The sequence below is a fragment of the Lipotes vexillifer genome, unplaced genomic scaffold (genome assembly GCF_000442215.2).
Source record: "Lipotes vexillifer unplaced genomic scaffold, Lipotes_vexillifer_v1.1 scaffold443, whole genome shotgun sequence".
Classification (NCBI taxonomy): Eukaryota; Metazoa; Chordata; class Mammalia; order Artiodactyla; family Lipotidae; genus Lipotes; species Lipotes vexillifer.
Window position 1 is genome coordinate 3,268,290 of NW_006779163.1, and position 11,659 is coordinate 3,279,948.

The following is an 11,659-nucleotide window of genomic DNA, read 5'->3' on the forward strand; positions in this document are numbered from 1 at the left end:
TGGCACACGGCATGGCACATGAGCTGTGGCACTAGGTTTGGGAGTCTGAAGGCAGGTCCTTGCCTAGGAGTGTGATAAAAGGGAGATCCACTGGGCCACCTCAAACTGAGGTCTCCTGCATTTGCGTGGGGATGCGGGCCATATCATAGCTTGAGGCATCTTCAAGCCTCACCAGCTTATGATTCACACTCAAGTTGGCCCAATCAGAGTGAAGCCCAGGACTTGCCCAGGAGTCACTCAGAAGAGAATTTCTCTCTTTTCTGCTGGACTTGCCACTGGGAGGATATGAGGGCAAAGTCTATCTAAGCTGTAGCCAACATGGCAGAAGTAAAAGATAGAGAGAAGCTGCTGACATTGTTCAAGTCCCAATATCCAGCCCTGCCTCAGTCTTTTCTGTTTCATGTCCATGAATTTCCCTTTTTTACTTAACCGTTCTGAGTCATCTGTAAGTGAAGTGCTCCCCTCCTGAAACCAGGCTTATGCTCGGGACCAGCCCTGCTCCTCGCTTGGCCTCTTTTGATCCCATTTTGCATTGAACATTTGCTCTCCTGTGGCTTCAACACCTATGTAATTTATCAAAGAGGACTGTAGACAAGACAACAGGTCATCGGTGACAGGTTTTCTGAGTGGAGAAAACTGTTCTCAAAATAGGATACTTTGTGCTCTTCCATTTGAAATGGCTTCATCATCAAGTCACAGAGGGAGGTTTTGCCCCCTACATTTTAAGTATGTAACATTACAACAAAGACCCAAAGAGCATTTTCCCTTTTTGGGGATGAGTAAATATAGAACTAGCCATTGCCAGGAACCAGTGTGCTAGATAAATGAACTCTCATAAGAGAATGATTTTCCTTATAATTGTGCCAAATTAACTAGCGTTGTATATAGTGCTTTGTAAAGATTTTCGTTCTATCATCTGATCGAGTCAACCCATGTTAAAGCCACACCAAGAGGTGGGTATTTTAGTTCCCATTTTATGGATGTAGAAATTGAAGCTCCACAAAGTTAAAATAGGTTACGCAAGTTCTCTAGGTAATGAGGGTCAGAGGTGGAATCGGAACCCAGGTCTCTGTTTCACAGTCCTATGTAGTTCACCCCATACTGTGCTGGTAGAATGAGAAAGTTTGTGGCAGTGTTGGGTGGATTTTAGATTGGAGTCTATTTTATACTCTGTGCTGCCAAGACAATCTTCCATGACTTCCTTGAGCTATTGGATAAGGGTCATTAAAAAAAAATCAGAGTGTCCTCAATGGAAAGCAGTGTCCAGAGTTAAGAGGTCACCAACCTGATCATCTTCCCTCATCTTCCACCAAGTTCTATTGGTTTTACTTCTCAAACATCCCTCAGGGGCTTCCCTGGTGGTGCAGTGGTTAAGAATCCGCCTGCCAATGCAGGGGACACGGGTTCGAGCCCTGTTCCAGGAAGATCCCACATGCCGCAGACCCGCTAAGCCCGTGCACCACAACTACTGAGCCTGCACTCTAGAGCCCACGAGCCACAACTACTGAACCTGCGTGCCACAACTACTTAAGCCCACGTGCCTAGAGCCCGTGCTCCGCAACAAGAGAAGCCACCACAATGACAAGCCCGCGCACCACAACGAACAGTAGTCCCTGCCCACAGCAACTAGAGAAAGCCCACACGCAGCAATGAAGACCCAACACAGCCAAAAAAATAAAAATAAATAAATAAATAAAAAGCCATCCCTCAGATCCATCCCTTTCACTTCATCTCCAGGCCCCCATTTAGTTTGTCTGGACCACGGCTATTGCCTCCTCATAGGCCTCTTGTTTCTACTCTTAACAGCTCCAACCCATTCTCCAAAGTGCTTGAGAATGAAGAAAACACAGATCAGGTTATGTCATGTCTCTACTGAAGACCTTTCAATGATTCCATCTCCTCTTGGGATAAAACTCAAACATCTTACAGGGGCTTTTGGGACCATGCATGGTCTAGCCCTTTAACTCGCTTCTTCCCCTGATCTCTGAGCTCCAGCCACACTGGATGTCTCCCAGCTTCCAAGGAACCTCAGTGGAGCCCAGCCTAAATCAGCCAAACTCAACCTGACTTGTAGACACATGAGAGATAATAAATTACTGTCATCCTAAGATAATAAATAATGTTTGGGCATGTTGAGGTTAGCGATAGCTGACTGATACCATCTTCTATGAAAACACTGCCCCACTGCATATAGCCATTTCTGCCAGTGCCTGGTGGTCAGTGGCCAACTGTGTGTGTGTGACTGTCCTTTTCCCCACGTTTGGTCATACTTATGCTCAGCTTCTCAAACAGCCTTTCTTGAATGAAGCTCCTTCGACTTTTGGCCATTTCCCCTTCTTCCACGCAGGCTCAAACCAGCTGCTAAAACTTGGTAAAGAGACAGTACTCATGTCATTCCCTCCATCAGCCTGCTCTCCCTAGTCCCCAGCCCCCATCATCCTCTTTCATAAAAATAAATAAAATAAATGAAAGCATCTTTGCATTGACAGGCAATGCAAACCCAAGCAAACACCTGCCTGTAGGCATCAACAGCCTATTCAATTTGGCAAACTGCCAGACTTTATGTGATGGATTGCGTCTGCAAGAAGCAGACGCTAAGATGGGATTAGACGAGCAAAGGATTCACTGGGGGACTTGCCTGTGAAGTTGTGACAAGGGGAGGAAGCAGGAAGAGGTAGGACGAGCCTTCAGATTAGATCCAAGTCTGACACCTTTGAAAGGAGAGTGGGAAGGAGGGAGGATTAGGCAGGAAGAGCCTCAGACCACAGTATAGGTCTAAGAACATTTTGGCCAGGCTGATAATGGGTCCTCCAGCTAAAGTCACCCTTGAGAGGAGTCCCATGTCCTGTGGAAAAGGGCTGGCACTGTACCATGCTATGCTCAATCACTGGGTGGTGTAGCTTGGGAGAAACGCAGCCTTGTCGTGAACAGGGTACATCCCAACGGGTGGCAGTTGGGTCTGTCAGTCAACTGTGTTCCTACAGCTGGCGATCTGAGCAATGCATTTCTATGGCCGCCATACTCTTAATCGCAGATTGGCCCTCACCCACTATGCCCTGAATAGAGAAATGTATTTAAATAAATATGTGTTGAGTTGAATGGGTGGTTTGGGAGGGGAAGAAATCAGATCTCTCCAAGGAGAGAGTTTGGCCTTTTTAGAAGTCATTCATGTGGAGCAGACATATGGAATACCTTGACTCAGAGACAGGTACCCAAGTAAACGTGTCTATCTTTGTCTTAATCGGGAACAGTAACCAGATGGCTTTGGAGCAGGTGGCAGTTCTTGTGGTTTTTCACCAAAATGGTGTTGATTGTCAAAGGGCACATGGTCACAAGACTGGAGTATGGGAATCACCTCTGCACTTTTCCCTTCAAAGCAAAGGAGGAAGGTACCCCAAATCCTTAAGACCTGCCTTTACAGGCAGACTCCAGGCACAGGAGAGAAGGTTCAGGATCAGAATGGTCACTCATTCAACAATATTGATTTCACATTTGTGCTCAGAACTGTGCCGCGTGCTAGGGGAATGCTCCAGGTAGCCTCCACTTGCCCCTTCAGACCTACTCTCCACCTGTCCCCACCTTGCTCTGGCCCAGAAGGCTGACCTACATGGGCAGCATTGGGCTCCATTGCCCTCTGGCCTCTGGTTGGGCTTGGCCAACAGGGGTTCCTGGCAGGAGATTGTGAGAAAGAGGGAGGGTGGGGTCAGGCACTTCCTCCTCTGGCTCCCTGTCTGGTCACAGCTCTCCCTTCTGTGGCTTCCCTAATGTCCCCTCCTTTTCTCCCTTTAAGCCTGGGGTGGTAAGTTCTGGGTTACAGCCCCTACACCCACCCCTTTATATAAATAAACCCTCCTCTGCTTATCCAGTTCAGGTGTGCCATCAAGTCTCCTGTGAGGCCTGGGAGTGAAGGGAGCAATAATAAGACAGATTTGGTCTGGCCAGGGTCAACAGACATTGTCTTAAATCAGCTCTAGATGCCCTAACAAAATAGCATAGACTGGGGCACATAAACAACAGACATTTATTTCTCACATTTCTGGAGGCTGAAAGTCCAAGATCAAGGTTCATTTCCTGGCGAGAGCTCTCCTCCTGGTTTGCAGACAGCCGCCTTCTCACTGTGCCTTCATGTGGCAGAGAATGTGTGCACGAGAAAACCAGCTCTGGTCTCTCTTCCTTTTGTTATAAGGACACTAATCTCATCATAGGGGTCCCACCCTCATGACCTCATCTAAATCTAATTACCTCCCAAAGGCACCATCTCCAGATACTATCACACAGGGGGCTAGGGCTTCGACATAGGAATTTTCAGGGCAGGCATCAAACATATAATTCCACAAATATTTAAAATTATAATACAATAAAATCTGCAATGGAAAAGTACTTGGCATCCCTAGTCTGGGGTCAAGTGTGGGTCAGAAAAGGCTCCCCTGAGGAGGTGACATGTTTCATGTGCTCTGTGCTGGGTACGGAAGGTAAGTTTCAGGCAGAGCAATAGCAGACATGAAAGCCTGAGGGGGGAAGGAGCTGAGTGGGTTCCACAAACCAGAGAAGGCTCAAGGGTGGCTGGCAGCCTAGTGATGGCCGTGGGATCAATTCATACAAATCCCTCTCTCTTTCTCTCTCTCTCTCTCTCTCTTCTTTCTTCTCTCTCCTCTCTCCTCCACCCCCTTCCTTTCCCCCCCGCCCCGCCACATAGGCTTCAAAGAGGTCTCCAGCCCAAGGTCAGCTGCTGAACTTGAGAAGGACATAGGGTCAGGGGCCCCTAGCTGAGCCAAAGCAGAAGTCCCCAGGTTCAAAATGCTGAGTACAGCCTGGGCTGTTGCCTTCTGCTCTCTTTTCTCTGCACTGCAGTGTGGGTGGGAGGATTAACTCGTTGTGATCCGAGTGATGAGAGGGACCAAATGACTCAGAAGCAGGGTCATCCTAATGCATAGAGGGCTGGTTATAAAGGGTTCCCCGACCCCAGGACAGGCAAGACAGAATGCACTTGGCAGCACACTGTGAGATCTCATTTACTGGATCCATTATCTGAATTAGGAACAATTTGAAATTATGATCACTAGATAAAAATCAAAGATAAGAGTGTTTGCAATCATCCTTGCCCCTGCTTGTGTTGTGGGCATTGTAGAGGCCTCTCCTACCTTTCCTCATGTTTCAGATTATTTAATTAAATTTAACTAGTTCTCTGGACCCCAGAAAAGGAAGAAGGGAGCCAGCATTTACTATGTGCTAGGCACTGCATTATCCTGGAAGCCTCACACAGCAGTTCAGTTTCTCATTTAATTTTCCAAGCAGCTCTACACAGACGGTGTTACTATCCACATTTGATGGGTAGGAGTATGCTGAAGTTTTGAAAGATTGAACAACCTAATTGTAGTCCCTTAGTTAGAGTTATACATCTGTCTGTCCATCTTCCCACCCATCCACCTATTCATCTAGCCATCTGTTCATCCATCTATCCATCATCCACCCATCTAATCATCATCCATCCACCCATCCATTCATCCATCCATCCATCCAACCGTCTACCCATCCATCCACCCATCCATCCATCCATCCATCCATGCACCCATCCATGCACCCATCCATCTACCCATCCATCCACCCGTCCATCCATCCATCCATCCATCCATCCATCCATCCATCCATCCATCCTTCCAACCATCCATCCATCCATCCATCCAACCATCCATCCACCACTTGGTCAACAATACTTACTGATCATGTTTCATGTGCTGCTGGATACTAGGGTATCACTGGGGAAGGAGATACTTGGTCTTCTGCCCTCATGGACCTCTCAGTCTAGTGGGGTGGGTGCTCAGACCTCCTGGGCCCCTTGGGTGGGATGTCTTAAAGGGCTTCTTATCTGTAGCTTCATCCCAAGGTCCCCTACACACTCTGGGTCTGGACTGGGGTGTCTGGAAAAACTTAGGGCTTTTCAGTGGCACATGAGCTACTCTTAGCCCTCAGAGGGAATGTATTTTGGGTGGGCAACTGACCTGAGGGCTGTCCCAGAATATGGGCCTTTTAGTGCTAAACCAGAGTCCTGGGCAAACTTGGATGGTTGGCCGCCATAATTCAGTGTTTCTCAACAGTGGGGTGATTTTGCTATCCTCCCACTCAGGAACACTTGGCAACGTCTGGTGACATGTTTGGTGGACACAGCTAGGGTGGGGGAGCTGCTGCTGTCTTTCTAGTGGGTAGAGACCAAGAATGCTGCTGAACATCTTACAGTGCCCCAGGGCAGCTTCCTTCACGAAGAACCATCCAGTCTAAAATGTCAATGGTGCCCCAGGCGCAAGAGAGGTGCTAAAAGTGCCGCAGTTACTGATGTCAGAAGCGGCATTCAGCCGTTGGTGGGTGGAGTTACTGATGCCAGGAGCAGCATTCAGCCATTGGTGGGTGGAGTTGGAGGGCAACTATCCCAGCTTCTTTGCCTGTTAGGTGGGAAACTCCAATGCATGTTCTACGTTGTCTCCCAGACTTTCCCAGTGGAAATGAGCTCCCGTGTTGCCCATGGTGGTTGCCTGCTTAGTAACACAGCCCTTCAGTTGCTGCCTTCCATTCCCTGACTCATCCCCCGCTCCCCTACTGACACTACCCCAAAACTACTTGCCCTCAAGTTAACTCAAGGTTTGCTTCTGGTGGAACCCAATTACCTTTAGAAACTCAAACATGGCCAGTTTCATTTAAAGGTAACAGTGGGCTGTGCACTTGGAAACTCCATTCCTCTTCTCCCCATTTCTGGCCCCTGAACTCAGTTCCAGGGTCCTGCTGCACAGCCAACTGCAGATGCCCGAGGGCGGGTGGCCACGTAATGCTGAGCAGCAGTTCATGCAGAAGCTGCCAGTGCGTGGCCCTCTTTGGGTGCCATCATGTGCACACAGATTTGCCTAGAGGGACGTGAGTGGTGGGGTGATGTTGAAGCAAGACGTGGAAGGGGAGTTAGAAGCAGTCAGGCCAGCTGGGCTTCCTTTGACCTTTCCTTATTGGCACAAGCCATTTGTTTCTGTTGGCCTTGTGATTGTACAGTGAGGCTTTTCCTATCCTCAGTTGAGCGTTGGTTAGCTGGGTAAGGATAGCAGGGTGGGTGATGTTCCAGGCTTTAGAGTCGGGCAGAGTTGGACCTGAAACCTGGAGTTGGCATTTATTAGTTCTTTGCCCTTGGATGACTTACTCAGTCCCTTGCCTCATGTGATTGTCATGACAGTTAAATGATAAAATGCACATAGAATGGTATGCTTTGTGCCTGGCATGCTGTATAGTTTACATGTAACAATTACAATACTGGTGTGTGTGTGTCCATGCATACAATATATATGTATGATATATATATCCATGAATATAGATTCATGAATGCAGGATAAAGGCCTATTTTCTTCAAAAAATTTTCAACATTTACATTTTCAAGTCTATACAAAAGTAGAAAAAATAATATAATGAACCCCCAAATATCCATCACCCAGCTTCAGCCATTATCAATATCTTTTTCCTTTTTTTGGCTGCACTGTGCGGCATGCAGGATCTTAGTTCTCCGACTAGGGATCAAATCCGTGCCCCCTGCATTGGGAGCACGGAGTCTTATCCACTGGACTGCCAGGGAATTCCCTCAATATCTTGTTTTATCTATCCATCCCCTGATTTATAGATATAGATATAGATATTGATATATATATATATTTTTTTTTTTTGAGTGTTTCAAAGCAGATTTCAGACAGCAAGTCATTTCAGCTGTCATCTTCCATTTGCATTGTAATGAGTTTAGCCTCACTCTTCACCCAGGGCTGAAGACCCTCTGGGGAGTGCCACCAGGACTAGCATCTGCCCTGGGCCATGGGCTCCCCGTGGTCCCTTTCCACGGTCCTGGGGACCAATGTCCTCGCCCCCCACACGTGTGCTCTTTCCTCCTAGGCCTTTGTTTGTAGTGATGGTTTCAAGGTCGTATGCCATTTCTACCCAGGTACTTGCCGCCTGCTTCTCCAGACTTAGCCGACATAATTCATGCTGAGCGTCTGTCTCGACTCTGGAAAGGTGCTGCTGCCTCTACATTTCACAATAAATATCTTTTTAAACGACCTGGTGTTCAGGCTCATTTCTCATTTCCAAGGAGGCTTTTGACTGATGACCTAAAGAATTGCTTCCCTGAGACTGACAGGGGAATGCAGTATCTCAGGCTCTCTCTTCTCTCCCTCCAGGAGGCTGGATGGGAGCTGTGACTTTAGGTGCCACAGGCTGCTCCCGACAGAGGCATTTACCCCGGTTACTACGCACTTTCCTCTACCCCTGCGGGGCTGCTGGCTGCCACCCTGGAGGTCAGGGCCATCCTGAGGTTGCTCCAGTGGGGTGCATTTTGGCAGGAAATCCCAAGGGCCTCCAAGGGCAAGGTGAATTAGGGCTCCCTGTCTGCAGGCAGGGAGTTTTATAGAGACCTTGAAGTCCACCGAATGCAAAACTCCACAACCAGGGAGTTGTGGCTAGATTTCTCTTGACATGGGGGCCGCACGCTGCAAAGGCTGGCCGTTTTAAGATCTCCATATGCACAAGAGGCCCTAGGCACTCTCACTTTGTGAAGCACCTTCTTGCATCCCATCAATCACAATAAAATGTACCCACATCCCACATGAAATGCAATTCATGTATAAATGTCAGGTTGAAGATGACTAGAGGCCTGGAACAGATTCTTTCTTAGAGCCTTCAATGAGAGCATGGCCCTGTTTGGAGTTTTGTGATATAAAAACCAAGATTTCAGTTCCAGGTAACTCACTACCATGGCCAAAGAAACCTGCCCTTCTGCTTTCTAGATGACCAGGGAAGATTTTTTTAGTCTTTAGCTGTGAATGGAATCCATTTTGCAGTGACTGAGTTAATTCTGCTTTAATCATTGATGATGCTTCAAAGCCCCTAACCAGCTCCAGCTCAGAAGTCAGTCAATAAAAAATAAAAGTGTCATAAAGGAGAAGGGCCTGGGGAGCATAGTTGGCTGGAGGCCACAGGAGGCTCCTGAGTGGCTCTGGCTACTTCTCTCAGATTCATCACCAAGTCATCCTGCTGTTGACAGTTTGGTTCTGGCTGTGGCCCCTTGTTATGGGCTAACTGTGTTCCCCCTACCCCCAAATTTATATGTTGAAGTCCTAACCCCCAGCACTTCAGAACGTGACTATATTTGGAGATAGGTCTTTAAAGAGGTAATTAAGTTAAGATGAGGCCATTAGCGTGGATCCTAGTCCAATATGACTAGTGTCCTTATAAGACAAGGAGGTTAGGACTCAAACACATACAGAGGGAAGACCATGTGAAGACTAGTGGAGAAGATGGCCATCTACAAGCTAAGGAGAGAGACTGCAAAAGAAGCCAACCCTGCTTACACCTCGGTTTTGGACTTCCAGCCTCCAGAGCTGCGAGAAGATAAATTTCTGTTGTTTAAGCCACCCAGTCTGGTACTTTGTTATGGCTGCCCTAGTTCTGATAATGGACTTGTGCCTCAACCTCTTTCTCTAGGACATACCTCCTTCCCCCAGTGCCCGCCCCAATCTGATCTTTCCAATCCCTCTCCGAGGGGCTGGTTCTGTTGATCGTGGCTTGATTCTCTGTATACACTTTTTTGAAACCAGTTCTCAAGAATTATGAGCATTACAGCCCCTGGATTGCTTGCTGAGATGCTGTCATGAGTTTTACTTGCCCATCATACTTCTTTTGGGAAACCTCCTTTTTCCCATCCCATGTGTTTCTAGTAGGGCTTAGTCATAGCATCTGCCTTCCTTCCACTGAACTACCCATCTGGACCATTGTTCTTGATCAAGAAACATTTCAGAGGGAGAATCTAATGGTTTTATCTTTTGTTTTTTGGTTGCGCTGGGTCTTAGTTGAGGCTCGCTGGCTCCTTAGTTGTGGCATGCAAACTCTTAGTTGTGGCATGCATGTGGGATCTAGTTCCCTGACCAGGGATTGAACCTGGGCCCCCTGCTTTGGGAGCATGGAGTCTTAACCACTGTGCCACCAGGAAAGTCCTGAGAATCTAATGGTTTTGGTGGCCAACTGGATATGGGGAGAGAGAGTAGAAAATATCAGTACTCTGGCTTGGGCATTTGGATGGATGCTTGTGAGACTGGGAACATGGACAGAAAAGAAAATTTGGGAGAAAGTGATGAACTTTGGCTTTCAACAGCTAAGAAGTGAGCTGATAAAAGTGATGTTTTAGGAAGTCTCATTTAGAATTGATGAGAGTCTGGAGGTTGGGAGACCAGGGAAGAGATAATACTTGATCCTGATGTGAGAAGAGAAATGATGTTATTAACCAACCACTTCTGCCTAAAGGATCGTGGCAAGTGCCGGGTTCAGCTAAACATGGTTTTCCAAAAGTGGACCTGGAGGCTGTTTGCTGCTGTCACCAAGCAAGTCACACCTTCCCTAACTTACTACCTGGAGTCAGCTCAACCCTGGCTCTGGCTTTGATTGGAATTTTACAAAATGACAGAGGGGTAACCATTTCCATTAAATCGACTTCTGTGGGCTTTGCTTGGACCAGAGGGCATGACTCTTTGGGGACATTTGGAGGCTGATGGACAAACCAAAGAGTTCCTACAAAACCACCCTGAACGTTCCATTGCAGTTAAGTTCTTCATGGACATATATAGGTGAGAGATCAAGTGAAAAGAGGAAGGAGAATATGGGGTTAGACTAGTCCACAGTCCCAGCATGGAAAGAGGCAACAAGGAGGAGGGTTGTGGATGAGCCGTGTTTTGGGGGATCCACGGGATGCATGATTTTTTTTTCAAAACTTTAGACTGTCTTGAACATTCCAGTTACGACTTCTCTACGGGCAACTTAAGTTTCAATGGGAGTTTGCTAGATTTCAGTGATAATGAATACAGGTGGCTACAAAGTTAAAGTTTAATTTAGTTCAAATAAAATATTTACTAAAAAAAAAAAAAAAAAAGTGGACCCGGAGATATGTTGGGGAGTGGAAACTGGAAAGAGTCCATCATTTTGCAAAATAGAAGGAAGGGCATTTGAAGTTCCCAAGGGTAATCAAGAAGTGAGGAGGTGAGAGAGAAAGATGGAAAGAGGAAGGAGGACGGAGAACCAGAGATCTGTCTCAGCCTGGTGCTCCCTTGTGGAGTCAAGTGACTGCTGAAGGCAAAGGAATCTAAAGCACAAGATATCCAGTGTTTAATTTTAAGTTCTTTGCTTTGCTCCACCCACCTAAACTTTCCATTTCCCCTAAGCACACAGACTTCTTTGGTTTTGCTTTTAAAAGGAAATCGAGGAAGGGTCTGAGTGTGGATATTTTCAGAAAAGCAAGAGCACCTAGGATGTGATAGGATGCATGCCCTGGGTGGCCTCAGTTGGCAGCTGGGTTTCACTTATACTGTTGGTTATCTGCCTCAAGTCTGAACTCACCAGCTGGGTCTGAAACCTCCTGTTAGATTACTGGGTCCCACCACACACCAGAGGTGCCTGGCAAGCATTTGTTGACTGACTGATTGCCTCCAAAAGGTTCTCCCATAAGAAGTCTCCCAGTGACCCACCTCCCAGTTCTGTCCAGTAGCCTAGCCTAGAGAATGCTGCTCCAAAGATAGTGCAGAGGTTGCCCACTGCCACTTTGAGATCACAGTAAGGGAACTGGCTGCACTTAAAGAGGCAAGGTTCAAAAGCTTCA